Source organism: Hypanus sabinus, chromosome 11 (genome assembly GCF_030144855.1).
Source record: "Hypanus sabinus isolate sHypSab1 chromosome 11, sHypSab1.hap1, whole genome shotgun sequence".
Classification (NCBI taxonomy): Eukaryota; Metazoa; Chordata; class Chondrichthyes; order Myliobatiformes; family Dasyatidae; genus Hypanus; species Hypanus sabinus.
The window spans coordinates 40,977,770-40,995,339 of record NC_082716.1 but is presented as its reverse complement, the minus strand read 5'-3'; the positions used below and the strand labels follow the sequence as shown (position 1 = coordinate 40,995,339).

At 38.6% G+C, this 17,570-nt stretch overlaps 1 long non-coding RNA gene across 1 annotated transcript in view; it reads left to right on the top strand.

Annotated features, from left to right (window-relative positions):
- The window catches only part of LOC132401563 (uncharacterized), a 52,116-nt gene extending 35,029 nt beyond the window's left edge, over positions 1-17,087 (top strand). The window contains exon 4 of the long non-coding RNA XR_009514614.1: positions 16,376-17,087. This is a non-coding gene — a long non-coding RNA (uncharacterized LOC132401563). The remainder of the gene's footprint in view (positions 1-16,375) is intronic.
- Positions 17,088-17,570: the final 483 nt, after the last annotated feature.

Genomic DNA, 17,570 nt, shown 5'->3' with positions numbered 1-17,570 from the left:
GAGTTACACCTATCCAGATGTAATTATTTGGTTCCAAGACAACACTCTTAAACCATTTACATGTTGGAAATCTTAGTGAAAGGGGAATAGTTTACAACAGTGGTACAGTACACAGCATTTAAATGTATGGCCAAATTAACGCACAGGGGAAGCATGGTTATGGTTGTAAACGTAATTGGACTATTGTGGAGACACATGAGAGACTGCAGATGTTGGAAATCTGGAGCAACACACTGGGAATATTGCATGCAGTCTGTTTGCCACTCTATAAGATGTGTTAAGCTAGAGAGGCAGCAGAAAAGATGCACAAGGTGTTGAAGCAACAATCAGATGGCTGCAGGAACTCACTCTTATAAGAAGTGAAAGGAATCACTGGGGTTTCTGGTCTCCTGATGCAAGGTTTCATCCTGAGCAGTCACCAGTTCCTTTCTCTACACAGATGCTGCCTGACCTTCTGAGCCCTACCAGCATGTTGTTTGATTCCAGCATCAGAAATCCCATGTGTATAACAAAGATGTTGTCTGGACAAGAGGGCTTATGATATAAGGAGAGATTGGATAGGCTTGGACAGTTTTCCCTGCAGCAAACGAGGCTGAGAGTCAATTTGTAGAATTATAAACTCATGGGGAGTATAGATATGATGATGGTCACCGTCAATTTTTTTCCAGGTGAGGAAAGTGTAAAGGTGAAAGGCATAGCTTTATAGTAAGAGAGGAAAACTCAAAGGGGCAATTTTTTTCCAAACAGACAGTGAGAGGAATATGGAATGAACTGCCAGAGGAAACAGTAGAGGTAGGTAGAATTAATACATTTAAATGGGCACATGGAAAGGGAAGGTTTAGTGAGATATAGACCAAATGGGACTAGTTCAGGTGGGCACACTGGTGAGCATAACCCATTTCTGTGCTCTATAACTCTGTGACTCTTCTTGTTGAGTTCTGAATATCTCTGCAAACCATTTCCTCGGAGCATCCATTACTACTCTGACTTCTCGCCCTCTTCTTTAGAAACTGAATGGCCTGAAGAACCAAGAGGACACTTAACACCATTTGGTGTCATAGATAAACATAGTGGATCAAAGCTCAGCACCATAGCCCAAAACAAGCTCTTCAGATAAATCATGTAATAGGATCTCATCGATAGCACATTATGTATCAGTACATTGTATCCATACATTTCACTTCAATTCACTTTGAATGATTATCAATCAGTACTTTGACATTTCCTCATTAACTGGGTAACAAATGCCACTGAAGCTCATTAACATTGTGCGGTACTGAACTTCGCAAGAGAAAAATAATATTGAAATGTGCTAAAACATTTACATTCTCTTTTATGATTGACGTCTCCAGCTGCATGTGATTCGGATCCAGCAGATTCTTATAGGTTCTCCTTGGAGCAGATCCCCAAAAAATGTGTAGGAAACTTCTAGACCCAACAGTTGTCAAGCCTAGGACTGGCTTTTTATTTCCACTCCTAATCCTCCAACATGCTCAAGTATGGTGCATCATCCATTGCAAGTACTCTGGCAATGCATCAACAGAGTTCTGAATAAGCTCAGTTAACTATCTACCACGCATGCTCTCGTTCAGAGAAAAAATTAGAAAAGCAACAGCTGTAGGGGGCAAGGTCCTTTGATGAGGATCGTTGTTTGGTTAACCAAAAGGAAAACATCCCATAAAAACGCTAACTTGCAACCATAACATAGAGCAGGATAAGATGATCTATAACAAGTAGGGCTATTAAAACTTCTGAATATGATTCCTAGTAAGACCTGCATATAATTACTAATCATGTTTTGACATTTTCCAGGCTATACATAGTTTCTATCAAATATGGGAATCATCTGACCAATGATTATGTATTAAAACATGTTATTCTAACCTTGTGTAAATTACAAATGAGGCCACATTTAAAATATTTATGTAATTTCTGGCCCCCTCTTTTTAAAAGATACTAACGCTTTGAAGTGGGTTCAGAGGAGAGTGTTGAAGATCCTCTGGGAGAGAGGCTATTTTGAAGTCAGGGTCCTCAGTTTCAAAAAGAGCTGAGGTTCAGCTAATTAACTCTTTCTGAAAGGAGCTGGAGAAATATTGGCCTGAAAAGCTGAAGTTGTTAATACAAGACGACAGTCGAAGGGAAGGCTAATCCAAGCCTCTATCATGAAGGGCACTGGCTGCAATGCAAGTAGAAACAGACTATTTGGCATTAACATTTGAGCAGAAACCTAACCTATACAGAACTGGAGACAGCGGATTGAAAGAAACGTTTTCCTTCATAGCACAATGTGCATATTGAACAAATTCCAAATGAAAACAACTAAGGTTCAGCCAATCCACTCCTGTGTAAGGGAGCTGGATAAGTACTTGTTTGGAAGAAACATTAAAAGTCATATCATAACCTTAAGCTGATTCTGGGCATGGTAGGGCAAGGTTAGGTATTCTGCTTAATTATTCTTGGAATCAGAGGATATTATTCAGAATCTTCCTCAGTAAGGATGTATGGATTTAATTTATATATTGTGGAAAGAGCAGGCTTGATGATTGGAAAGACTCTTTCTGGTTCAATGCCTTGATATTTTTGCACTGTTTCCTGCCAATCAAACACATGGTGTCAGAGCACAGCAGTGAAAAGTAAAGATGACCAGCATGAGAAAACAAATAACTTCTCTCTGAGAGTGACCTTTCCTTCAAACCTGCAGCCAATCCAAATGGGAAAAACAATTCCAAATGTTGTGAATCATTGGCAGTAAGTTTTATAACTCTCTAATAGCTAAGAAACTGGGTATTGGAAAACAAATGGGTGCTCAAAACCACTGGAAACAGATATACATCAAATCTGAGGCCACCTGGATTGCTACATAATTGCACTAAAATTGCTATAGTTTGCCTAAAACAAGCAATTTTAGAGCAATTATGCATTAATAATCCAGGTGGCCTCTGATTTGATGTTTATTTATTTCATTATTAAGTTATTAATCACGCGCAGATTTTCTTTTTTTCTTCTGTGACTACAACAGTTAGCAAAAACATTTTGCTGCTGAATTTGTTGGGATAAACCAGCCAGTAGCGTATAAGCATGATAACATTAGAGATGTTTTGTATTTCTCATTTGTATTTCTCGTTGTTTCAAGTTGCAGCAGATTACAACTCAGCTTGGTATTAATGCGACAGCTGGACCATAACCACAATCCAGCTTCACTCTGAAGCAATGTTAGTGCAGTCTAAAATTATTTTCTGATGTTTATTTAACACAGGCTTCAAGAAACCATTGTGCAAGTTGTTGTCCTAGCAGTAGATTTTAAAGTTAACTGGATAATTACAGAAACAATGGAGCTGCTGGTTTTATAAATGCTGGGAAGGAAACACCAGGTTGAGCTGGCTGTAGGAAGGAGGACATAGTTGGCACAAAGCAGCCTTGCTTTCCTGATTCGTTAAATCTGACCCAAGTCAGGTCTGTTTACAACACTCACATTTAGAAAATAGTATAACTCAGAAGTAAATGAGGTTGGGAGTAAGTAATCAGAGCAAAGAGCCTTTTTCGTTATAAATCTACAAGCTTTTACAAACTACCTACTCAACAAGTAGAAGACATAAAAATACAACTGCAGATGCTATGGATCAAAGAATACGTACACAACGCTGGAAGAACTCAGCAGGCCAGGCAGCATCCGTGAGAAAAGAATAGCCAACGTTTCGGGCCAAGACACTTCATCTGATGAAGGGTCTCGGCCCGAAACGTTGGCTACTCTTTTCTCATGCCAACAAGTAGAAGACGTTTGCTATAAATGAACAAAAAGAATGAGAGACTGTGAAAATTTAATTTAAAGTTTGTCTCAAAAAACAATGATCAGAATTGATGAATTTAATTGCAAATAGGAGTAGCGGTATTAACCTTGGCCTTTGTTGTAAATAGATTTACTCACTGGGAAACAACCACAGAATGATCTTGTTTAACATTCAGAATACCCAAAACCAGAAACCAGGAAGTAAGTACATAGTTTTGAAAGTAAGACTATTACTCATAGGAGCAGAATTGTCCTTACATTCTGGGTCTGTGCCTTCTGGTCCTAGACTCCCTTACTATAGGAAACATCTTATCTACATCTATTCTATCTAGGCCTTTAAACATGTGTCCTGACGAAGGGTCTTGGCCCGAAACATCGACAGTGCTTCTCCCTATAGATGCTGCCTGGCCTGCTACGTTCCACCAGCATTTTGTGTGTGTTCTCTTAAACATTTGATAGGTTTCAAAGAAATAATATGAAAAAGCTGAGACATGATGTTCTTTAACATAAAAGGAAGAACTATCCATGATCATCACAATGAAATAATACAGCCATGACCTTAATTGAAGCGATGAACAAACAAATCAAAGATGAAATGGTCATTTTAAGCAGCAAGGGTGTGAGGAGGTGGGGCTCACTGGTTCCTACATAATCAAGTTAAGAGGATTGTTGAATGGGCTGTGAGATCAGGAGATGCCAGCAACAATACAGATTATGTCTTTAATTGTCTTTAATTAGAGAAGATACAGGAACTTTAAAAAATGTAGACTGCTTTGAAACTATTGATGAATAAGAGACCTTGGGAAAATGTTCATTGATTATGTCAGCAGATAAGTCTTCCTCCTAATTCAGGGTCCAGTTTGATAGATCTTGCCAAACTGAAATGTCTGAAAACAAACAAATCCTTTGATTAAGTGTATTTATCACAAAAATTGCTAGAGACAAGAAAGAGATTTGTAAGGCAGAGAATTATTATAAGGAATCTCTGGGAATGGAGGTTAACAGTTCAACAGAGAAGGCATTTTTGACCTGAAATTTTAACTCTGTTTTGGTTTCCAACCATGCTGCCTGACCTGCTGAATGTTTCCAGCATTTCCTGTTTTTTTTTATTAGAGCAGGATCACACCACTAGATCACACATGGCAAGTTAGCCTTGCTGCCTGATAAACTGCTTTGTGATCACTAGTATTTTGCACAATACATCTTCCAGCTTCTGTCTGGAGAGTGGCATCAGGGCGCACATGTAGTGCTCATGTTAAGTTAGAAGTGAAATTTATTTACCAAAATAATAGAAGCTCTTCGGTTTCAGAAATGGGTGAATGGTCTGCTAACCTAATTTTTGGAAGGATCTGCAAGTCTTTTGTAATCAGGTTTCTCCCCCCACCCCCTTAGCCCATTTCCTTGGCTGGGCTTTCTGCTTCGTCAGCATTCTTTGATGCCTGTTTCTATTGGCTGACTGATCAAATAAAACAAACTCAAGTCTTTCCATTAACAAGTTCAAACCATTACTGTTGTTGCTGACAAAAAATTTGGTTTTATTCTTGTTTTCAGCCAGAGTTTATTCAGTCCTGCAGGAGGCTTTTTCTCTTTCCTGTCAACTGATTATGACTGACATGCTGTGTCAGAATTATTTTTGTCTTTCCAATTTATAGTATTTACATTTAGTTTGTATTTCATTTCCCATTCGTTCAATTTGACTTCTCATATCAACATCAGCAAGTACAATTTGTAGTTTTGAGAATCATATTTTCCTTTATTTTGCATTGCACTTATTTTTCTAATAGGTTTAATATAGAATAATGCTTCTTTATTCTTAACTATAACCTCAAGTGTCTACCTACGTTTGATCAGAATTACATCACCAATGATAAAGAGGGCCATAGTTTTCACTTCCTTGATTGAAATCTCCAGTCCGCTGGGAGCTAGTGCTAATACTGGAGAATTTTGCACTGAGGTACCTATCAAGAACAGAATAAAAACTAACCATTCTCATTCCATTTAGGAATCTCACAGTAAAAGGTGCAAAAATAAACATTAATGATTTGAGCTCAAATCCCTGTAGTGCTTGTAATTCCACAACACAAACAGCTCATAATTTGGTGCTCACAGTAAATTGGCAATCTCAATCAGAATTGCCACAGAATGGCTACTATGGGAGGTGGAATTATCCAATTTAATGCAGATGATGCTACTTGGTGAGCTTTTGGGAAAGAGACATTGTTAACAGAGCTAAAGAAAGTTGGCTCTGCATTTGGCTATGAAACCCAAAAGCTCTTTCTTCAAATAACCGCAAGGAAAAAAAAGGAGTGTTTCATTCCTGACCAAATCCCTCTAATCTGTAATGACCAACATGCGCACAAATCTTGAGCTGTGCAATTTTTTGCCTAGTGACAACAACATGAGTGCACGGAATTATTGTTTCATTAATTTCTTCAATAAAACCAGTGTAAATAAGGCAGCTCTAAAATCTGCAGGCAGATCATCACAAACATGACATTGTCAACACCACCCACATCAGAAACTAGAAAGAGAAATGTGATTGTGTACGATTATGAAATATTCTTAACATGCCAACAAGATAGAGGGTGACAACCTTCTGTGTGCAGTTTAAATTCCTTTGTGCAGTAGCAGGGAAAGATATGTGCATGTGTGGACATGCACTGACCTTCGAGGGAACATTGTTCCCAACCATCGGTTACTTTGATAAGGAGATAATTTAATAAAGGTACTTTGACAGGTGATTACATTAAAGAAATATGTTTTAGTTTATGCTGCATGCTTTTTAGAAGTAGGATTCTTTTCTGGCATGTTTATATTTTAACCTTGCTATTTGGTAGATCTTGAAGCAAAGGAAAAAAAATCATGATTAACTGCATTTTCCATGGAAATGTTATAAAGTGCACAGATTTTTATTTACTTTGTAAAGGATAATCCTAATTAAAAATAGAAATGAGGAAATATATTTAAAAGTGCAGCACAATAGCTGTGAACACATATGATTTCTCCAGCCTTTGGCAAGGCAACTTACTGTAGCTAAACACTATTCCTGTGTATGCAAGGGACCTTGGCTAACTCCCAACTGTTCTAATACCAAGACACAAATAGCAGAAAGGAGCAGAAAGGAACACCAGTGAATGTGATGAGTGCAGGATATCTAACTTCTAACAATATAACATTTAAAATGTAGGTTAAGTTAAAATAGAAAGCTGATTACACGCAAGAGGGAAAACCATTGCCCCTAAACAGACAGAACCACCTCAGAGATGAAGCAACTAGTTCAAAAATTGAGTTGAAAATAAAATGGTTACTTTCAAATTTAACAGTACAGAAGGCAGACAACCACTATTATTTAAAGAAAATGTTTTAAATAAAAACTTCTTTTAAAGAAAACATTTTTAATATTCCAGTGCATTTTTGAATCTTTGAATATTTAGTATATACTGCTATTAAAAAAAACTATGCTTCTTGGAACCAAATCAGCTGTGAAGTTTTGTAAGTCATGAAGAGGCACTATTTAATGATGCCTAGGGAAACGGTAGAACTTTCTACACAACATACAATAAGGAAGTTCATCAGGTAACGCTGCTCTGCTCACAGCTGAATGAAGGAACATAAGAAGTGAATGATGGGTGGCTGGAAAGTACCACCTGGGATTGTGGCGGAGCCAAATACAATGGGGTAGTAAAGAGGGTTTTAGAAAGGCACATGAACATGCAAGAATGGAAGGATATGGAAATTATGTAGACAGAAGTGCTTGACTTAGCTGGGTTTGGTTTATTAATTTAATTAGTTCAGCACAATATTATGGGCCAAAGGTCCCGTTCCTCGGCTGTATTGTTCTGTGGTCTAAGAAGGTATGATAGCAATGATATTGGACCCCATTTATCTCACACTGACATTAAGTTGGATTTAGGAAACTAAACAGAATCTAAACAGAAAATGTTTCATCTGCTACGAAGGTGCAAATTCTGGAGATAATAATTCTGCAGGAATATTTACGTAGAGATAGATGTGAAGCAGCTAAATTAGGAGACATTCAGAACTTGCTGGTTTCACCGTTATCACCAGTCAGTTTCTGATTCAGTTCACACCACACCACATCTTACTCTCTGGACTTTCCTTGAATTCAAAACAAAATTTGTTGAAAACCTAAACCATTCTCTTTCATTATTATCTCAAAGTTCAAAATTCAAAGCAAATTCTTGATCAAAGTATGTATATGTCACAATATGGTACCTTGAGATTCATTTTCTTGCAGGCATTCACAGTAGAACAAAGAAATACAATAGAATCAGTGAGCACACAAAGGCCGACAACCAATGTGCAAAAAACAAATTATGCAAATACAAAATAATAATAATAAATAAATAAATAATTCCAAGAATGTGAGTGTTATAGGTTATGGACTCAGTTCAGTTTTGAGGGGAGTGAAGATGACATAGGCTCAGATGACTAATAGGTGTAATGAACCACTGAGAAATATTTAAGGCCAGCTGCCGGGGTCAGCTGGCATTTACTCTATCCCATTTTCCTTTGTGCTGCTCCGCGGGATCTCACTGCTATACTACTAGAAATGGAAGGCAAATTATTGCACCTCAATCCAACATCTATATAACTGACAAATAATCTGTCACTCTCAAAGGTACTTTGAATATTTTATTTAAGTCCTTGTCAGCAAATTGGTCCTTCCTGGTCCTCCTTTCTTGGGAGGTTCAGGAGATACTGACAATCAGCTACATTAACATAAATGTCACAAATAAGTCAGACTAGATAAGTTCAGTAGATCAAGGCCATTAACAAATGAGTTCTTCCAAACATCTGTCAACTTCACAATTATGTTTTCAGATAACTGCTCATTTGAAAATTTTGAAATTTTCAACTGGATTTTCAAAGTATAGAAAGAGAACTCCAGTAAAGTAACAGATGCGCAACTTGATAAAGGGGGAAGGGAGGCAAAACACTATTAAACTAGCTTTACCTATCTTGTTTCACTGAGTCCGTCACAGCATATCACTGCTGACAGCTGTGGAGAAGTTTTTACTCAGATTGTCCTGCCATTTTGTCTGGAGGAGGATGATTGGTGCTTACTTTAACACCAGCTCTTGCAGAACACAACGTACATTTATATCTCACTTCAAGGTTGGACTCTCGTTTCGTTTGACAGCAACTGCAGATTAGTATTAGGCATATGACTCCTACAGCACCAGCATGTTTGTCCAAGGTTCTGTCAAGACTGATGAAATTACCAGTTTTTATTGAAATTTATTGTATCAAAGCTTATAGATTTATACAGTGAATTATGCCGCCATATCAACATGTAATTTGATCATGGCACAATTATTTTGAATTTCAACATCATATGTTTCCGATGAGGACATACCAATTAGAGTACTTATTTGTTAAAAATTGTGTATTCTAATATATTTTACAACACCAACAAAAAGTATTGGCATCATTATCTTAGCATTTATTAAAATATCTTGTATTTGGCATAACAATAGAAACAGAAAATTTTAAGTCATGAACTTTTGACTCAATCTGTAAACATTTCTGCAGATTAATATTTGGTACATTTAGTTGAGTCCAACACAACTAAATAAAATGATTAGTTTAAGTGGTAACTCAAAGCATGCCATGAAAATATACCTTTCTTGTTCTTGGGTTGGAACCATGAGCCACGATTTTTGAAATAAAGGCCCTTTTCCTTCTCTGATCAACATGTAGACATTAGCCCTGTTCATCGATGACAATTTTCTCCAAGTATTGATTGTACTTGCATTGTAATGTTCCCGCTTCCAAACTATTCCTAAGTAAGTACAGAGCCTTTTTGAATAATAGTTTAGAAAGAACAGAAAATTGGGAAGAATACACTCATGAATAATATTAACACACTAAAATCACAGATTGTATAGCTTGTTGCACTTTCTCAATAAAATGCTTTCAGGATAAATATGCTGTTTGTGTGTGATATGGCATCATATGTGCAATGCAGCTAATTGCCAAGTTATTTGGCAGGTGCAGGTGTAAGCACCCAAAGTTCTACACCAAAATTAAGCTCAGACAATTAACTATTATTAAGCACTAATAGCCATGAAGCACTAACTTTTTAAAGTTTGGTCTGATTAGCCTTAAATATTTGAGCCCACTGATTACTTTTCTACCATTACATGCATGAGAATATTTCAGAAGAGATAGGAATAAGGCTAGATCTGATGTTCAGGAGATGGCATGGTAGTTTCCTGGAATCTCCTAGGTCTCTGCTTCAGCTTGCTCAGCCAACATTGTGACACCCAGTACATGAAGAACACATAACACTCCAAGAACAGAATATGCATAGGGACTGGGCCAAGGCTGCAAAGATCCTGCAGATCAAGGCTGGGGCAACAATAGCAAAAAAAAGCCAGTTTATACTTTTCTTATCACATCAAGCAAACTGGTTTTGTTCAGCTGTCACTATTGGTACCCAAGAAAATGCAGAAACACTCATGATTTGTTCATATATTAATGAATTCAGTGGGCAGTTCATCCATTTTTTGTGTTGTTGTAAGAGAGAAAAAGTATCAGCCATACGATAAGAAGGCCCTTTTGAAGCCCTGGAATCCACAGAAACAAGCTAACTATCCATTAACAGGGAGTAGCACTCAGTGTTGGGCTGGAGTGATAAATTAGATTAAACGAATCACACTATGAAGCAGGTTTTCAACCAATCACTTTCAGACTTTTGGCTGAAAGTGTTACATGTTGAGTCATGCTGGCATTTGTGCTGCCAATGTAATCAATGCCCAGGATTCAGGAAAATAAACCAGTGACATGTGCGGACATTAGCAGGCTATGCTGTAATAGCCCTCTGTTCAAATATGCTTTAGGCACTTGCTAATTATAGCTTGCATTCAAAACATGGCAGACTTAAAGATAATGAATCTTGGCAATGACTGAACTTTTTCAGCTATAAAATAAAGAGGTGGGTGAAATGACTGTCTGTGTCAGCACAGTTTATTAAGCAATTAAGAATTATACAATAAAGTAAGTGGTATTGTAGTTTTAGCACTCTTATAAGTTTCTAATACTGTTGATGTTTGTAGAATCAACAATACCCAATGCAGACATTACAGAGACAGGCTGAAAAGACAAGGGTATGGTATCATTTGGAAACATGTGATTATCAAATGAGATTATAAAGGTCTGCAGTAATTTTGACTCCAAAATGCCAGTCTTAAGAGGCTTATTAGTCACTGGGACTGGGCTTTGGCTGCTCCATAGAATGTAAATATACAGAAGCAGAACACAGTTCTGTTATCAAAGCAACCATAAAGCCTGTCCTTATGGTTTCTCTTCATCTGGAATGTTAAAACATCTAATGGCTCATATGAATGGCATATTTAACTATCGATTAAGTGGTGTTTGTGGATACTTAAAAGCTGTTTTAGCATTCTCTAGGTTTTACCTATCTACTATTTGAATTTGATGCTTCAGTTCACAACATTTCGCAATGACCAGTTTTGGAACTTCCTTACTCATTACATTAAAAAATGGACAGATACATGGATAGGAAAGGTTTGGAGGGATATCAGCCAGGCTCAGACAAATGTGATTAGCTCTTCTAGGCACCTTGTTCAACATTGACTGTGTAACTTTATGGTCTATTGTAGTCTCAGCATTATCCCCTTTCCTCCTCAGTCTGAATTTACTCCCAATATTTTATTTCTATAATTTCAAAAATATTTCTAATAGAGTTTCCGGAGGTGGAATTAACTGAATATTTGAAAACCTGCAAGTAGATCGCATCCACATGGAGTCTTCAGTTGTTTGAAAGGGTTGGAATAAGAGAAGAGAAATATTTATTTTTCTTGGACATTTAAGTTTCTGTTCTGAGTATCCCAGTGAGTTAATCCTTGATGATCAATCTATTTTATGAATTTGAGCCAAAAGGTTTTCCACTGTGAACAAGAAATTTTCATTGTTCCTTTAGAACTGTCATGAACACCATAGGCAGGTCTGTCCAGCTTATTATGTTTTCTATATTTGCTGGACCACAAGACTTTCATGTGTCTGGCCCAGCCACACATGCAAGGTACTCTTCCTTGTTTGGTAAATGCCTCAAAGTGGATTAGTTTGAGTGGTCTCATCTGGAACCAGATCCGGTACTGAAACTATCTGATAAAACAAAGGAAAACACCACATGTTGTAAAGTTGCACAGCCAAAAAGAAGAAAAATAACCACTAACTTTTTCAGAAAACTTTTTAAGGCTGTATCTCACTTGGTATTGTGAGCAGCTTTGGGCCCCATATCAAAGAAAAGATGCATTGGCATCAGAGACCGTACAAAGTAGGTTCACTAGAATGATCCCAGGATTGAAAGGGTGAATGTATGAGGAGTGTTTGATGGCTATACACTCATGCTCACTGAAGCTTAGAGAACGTGAGGGTATCTTATTGAAACTTATCGGATATTGAAAACCGGGAATAGAGTGGATGTGGGAAGGATGTTTCCTATAGTGGGGGAGTCTAAGACTAGAAATCACTGCCTCAGAATATAAGGAGATCCCTTTAGAACGGAGACGAGGAAGAATTTCTTTAGCCAGGGGTGCTGAATCTGTGGAATTCATTGCCACAGATGGCTGTGGAAGATAAGACATTTGGTAAATGGCATGCATTTCTGGGAAAAATGAGGAAGGTGCAGGATATATGTATTCCAAAAATGAAGAAATACCCAAATAGTAAAATGGTACAACCGTGGCTGACCTGGGAAGTCAGAGCTATTGTAAAAGCAAAAGAAAGGGTATACAACAAATCAAAAATTAGTGGGAGATGGAGGACTGGAAAGTTTTTAAAAAACTACACAGAGTAATTTTTTAAAAATTATTAGAAGGGAAAAGATGAAATATGAAAACAAGGTGGCAAATAATATCAAAGTGGATAGAAAAAGTTTTTTCAAGTATGTTAAAAATAAAAGAGAATTGAGAGTGGATATAGGGTCACTAGAAAATGAAATAATAATGGGGGACAAGGAGATGGCTGATGAACTGAATGAGTATTTTGCATCACTCTTCACTGTGGAAGACACGAGCAGTATGCCTGCTGTTGTAGCGTGTGAAGGAAGAGAAGTGGGTGTAGTTGCTATTACAAGAGAGAAGGTGCTCAAAAAGCAGAAAGACTTAAAGTTACATAAGTCATCCGGACCAGATGAACTGCGCCCTAGGGTTCTGAAAGAGGTTAGAGATTGTGGCAGCATTAGAAATGATCTTTCAAAAATCATTGGACTCTGGCATGGTGCCGGAGGACTGGAAAATTAAAATGTTACTCCACTCTTTAAAAAAGGAGAAAGGCAGCAGAAAGGAAATTTTAGATCAGTTAGTCTGACATCTGTGGTTAAGAAGATGTTGGAGTCAAAAGTTACAGGGAGAAGACAGGAGAATGGGCTGAGAGAGATAATAAATCAGCCATGATGGAATGAAGGAGTAAATTCTGTGAGCTTAATGGCCTAATTCTACTCCTATGTCTTCAGGTCTCATGATCTTATGGATACAAAATGTCTTGGATGTTGCAAGAGGTGTCAGATTTTACCAATTATCTGTCAAACTTATTTTCTTTGGAATCTATTGGACTTGCATAGATTCTGCTCCAGAGTTAGAACTATTCCAACCACTTTATGAAGACAGTAACCATAAGGCCATAAGATAAAGGAGCAGAATTGTGCCATATGGTCCATCGAGTTGACTCCACCATTCCTTCATGGCTCAACCCTCTCAATCCTACTCTGCCTTCTACCTGCAACTTTTGACCACCACACTAACCAAGAGCCTATCAACCTCCGTTTTAAATAATACATATGTGCAATCCACTCACAACACTGAAAGCAGAATGGGACTTGCACTAAACAACTGGCAAGTGAAGATTTTTCACCACCCAAGCTGTACAACAGTACCACAATCAATCAAGATCCACTGCAAGATCTTGGGAAATGTGTCTCACTTTCTATGTCTTGGGAGTCCTTTTCATAGAAGCATTTCCCATGATTTTCATCATGCCTGCACACTTTCTAACTGAGTGAGGAAAAGAAGGTTTGAAGATTAAGGCATCAATATGAGTATAAACTCTAAGTACACTGCAGATGCCGTAGTCAAATCAACACGTACAACACGCTGGAGGAACTCAGCAGGTTAGGCAGCATCCATGGAAACGAGCAGTTGATGTTTCGGGCCAAGACGCTTCATTAGGACTAAAGAAGGAGGGGACAGCGGCCCTATAAAGAAGGTGGGGGGAGGGTGGGAAGGAGAAGGCTGGGAGGTGCCAGGTGAAAAACCAATCAGAGGAAAGATCAAGGGGTGGGGGAGGGGAAGCAGGGAGGGGATAGGCAGGAGAGGTGAAGAAGGAATCTAAGGGGAAAGCACTGTGGGTAGTAGAAGAAGGCAGAGTCATGAGAGGTGATAGGCAGCTAGAAGAGGAAGCAGAGTGAAAGTGGGATGGGGGAAGGGAGAGGGAGGGAATTACCAGAAGTTGGAGAATTCGATGTTCATACCAAGGGGCTGGAGACTACCCAGACGGTAGATGAGATGTTGTTCCTCCAACCTGAGTTTGGCCTCATCATGGCAGTAGAGGAGGTCATGTTTGGACATATCTGAGAGGGAATATGAAGCAGAGTTGAAGTGAGTGGCAACCGGGAGATCCTGTCTGTTGTTGCGGTCGGAGCGTAGGTGCTCGACGAAGCAGTCCCCAACTTGCATCGGGTCTCACTGATGTAGAGGAGGCTGGACCTGGAACACCGGATGCAATAGATGACCCCAACAGACTCACAAGTGAAGTGTTGCCTCACCTGGAAGGACTGTTTGGGGTCCTGAATGGTGGTACGAACATTGTGCAACAGTGATCTTCACCCTTTTATAGGTTTTGGAGTCATAAGCAATTTACAGTTATTGACTCCAACTCTGGTAAAGTACTTTGAACTGCATTTTAGCAAAGCCCTGGAAATCTGCGGGTTGACAGTGGGCTGTTGAACTGAGCATTCCACACTAAGTTCTTTGGATTTCAAGTTATCAGAAAAAAATCTTCCACAAATGGCACAGAACATCTCACACTACACACTGATAATCTTACAGAGGCAATGTATTATGAATCCCACATAGTACTCTCCAGTCAGCTCAGGGTCCACTGATATGGAGTTGAATTAAATCATTCCTAACTCTGACAAAGTACCTCAGAAGAGAGGTGGGATAACAAGGTGTCATTAATGTCTGAGATGAATCTAGAGTTGATTTTTCATTTAGTTTCCCAAAGGTCAGTCTACAGATTGAGAAAGGACACAAGTTGAAATATCCTTCATGATTGCCATGAAGGATGCCAATAATGCGACAATGCCATAATGCAACAATGCCAATAACCACGTCAAAGGCCTGATTTAAGGTAATTGATGCTGGTATTGAAGAAACAGAAATGTGAGCAATGAATTTGTTCGTGTCAAGCCCAAAATTAGACCATATACATTTTACTAACACAATAATAGAATATTGCTTCAGAAAATCAATCAAAATTATCCTTTCATTAAATGAAAAATCTAGATATCATATAATATTTCTTTGTAATCTAGAAAGCAATTGTGTCTGAAAGATTTGTGACATTTGTCTCATTCTGCTACAATGTACTTGACCCAAGCTACCACCCATGTCCACACCCTCTCAAGCACCATACACCATCTCCACCTGCTAACCTGAACCTACCCCCCCAAACCCCCTGATATAAACACACACACACACACACACACACACACACACACACACACACACACACACACACACACACACACACACACACACACACACACACACACACACACACACACACACTCATAGTTCCAGTTGTCCTTAAGGCCCAGCCGTCACAATCATTCCTTAATGCAATGCAGGCCATGAGCATCAGCCAGACCCTCAAGAGAAGACCAAGGCCTTAATACTATCCACTGTGCTAGCAGCTGTTATAATGCCTTTTAGTTGCTTTAAAACACTAATATTACAACAATTCTGAAATAATATAGGTTAAGTAATATAAATTATAGCTACAAATTTTCTGAAGGCAGCTTCTTGGTAATGGGAGGTTGCACGTTGAGTGGATAATCAAGGGTCACCACTGGCTTTCAAGGGTTCCATAGAAAGTAGCTCATCATCTGAGTGTAGAGGATCTCTAATAATATCTGGTGAATTTCATTTTTTTTTAAGTGGAACTACACTGGAAGAAAAAGTTGTATATTTTAAGAACTTGAGAACAGATGCCACAGTGGCAAGTACTGTACCAGAAGGATGCCATCCAATACATTTCAACATATTCATTGCAAGAAAATAATATATGGTGCTAGAATAGAGATGGCAGACACTGCAAGGAATATCGGATCTGATGGTAGAACTGGACATGTTTTAAGCATTGACAGTTTTTTTGAAGGTTTATGCATTGACTGCAGCATCTTTTTTGAACTGTTTTGATAAAGTGTCCATAACACAAGATCAGAACTCCAGAATCAGAATTAGCTTATCATCACTGGCATGTGTGGTGAAATTTGTTGCAGATGTTGCTTAACTCTTTGCATTTGTTGTGCTCTAGGTTGCTTGTCCGGCTGTGTCCTTATCACTGGCATCTTTCCAGGGGCTCATTTGTCCATGGAAATTTTGGGATTGAAATCATTTAAGAGGAGCAGTTTGTCATGCGTCATGGATTGTTCAAGAATGTAGTAGAATTCCTTTACGGCCTTGCCCACTGCTTCCAACGTAGCCAAGTATGTATTGTTGTCTTTGGCATGCCAATTTAACAATAAAGTGAGCCAGAGGATCATGAGACATCTATTTATTCTTCAAAGGAGTCACTGAGATGCAAAACTAGATCATTCTTTATGGCAAGACAATCCAAAAACAGCAATGTTCTTCTTTCATCTTGACTTTCCAGCAGAGTGCATCCACCCACCGTTTTGGTTGCAGTGGCCTTCTCCCGCCCACTACTGTCGCTCGGGGCAACAATGAGGACTGATGTTCAGTACTGCCACTGTTGGGTGTTGTCTATAATTCTGCTCTTCATTCTGAAGAGCAAGATGCCCGTGAATGGTTTCTTTTTATGTAAAGTGGTGTTGGAGTGGGCTGTAAAACTGTTAATTTTCTTGTCGTGTAGCTTTCTTATCCTTGTTTGTATTTTTATATAATCACACGTAATTGTTCAGAGATTTTCAGTGGTTATGGTTGCCTCCGCATTTTCCTGGAAATGTTGGTTTCAGTCGGTGTTACGTTGCTTGATTCTGGCTATTTCGCTTATTAATATTATCAATGGAATTTACTGTTGTCACTAGTCTGGTATAAAAAGACCACACACCCTTTGTTCTTCCTCTCTTTCTTTTGTTACGAATTCCCGTAACTGGATCACTTACCAGCAAAGATAGAGAGGTCCGTTGAAGTCTGTTGGTACTATTTTTTAAAAGTATTTATTGATAAAGGGCACAAAAATAAGATTAATGCAAACATACAGATCATTTCACCTCTAACTCCTTCAGCTGGAGCGCATGCTCCCTCTCTTTCTCTCTCTCGGCCCTTTCCCTCTCTTGCTCTCTCTCTCTCTCTCTCGGCTGCCTCCAGCTGCTTTAGCTTAATTGCATGTTCCAACTTTAATCTATCCAACTCTAACTGAGCCGGCCCACTAGCTGGTGCCTCTTCAGGGATATTTTCCAATACCTCATCTGTAAACACATTCTTCCCAATATAATACTGAGTTATTGCCCTTTGCACCTCCCGCTTTTTCATTGACAACCTCACCC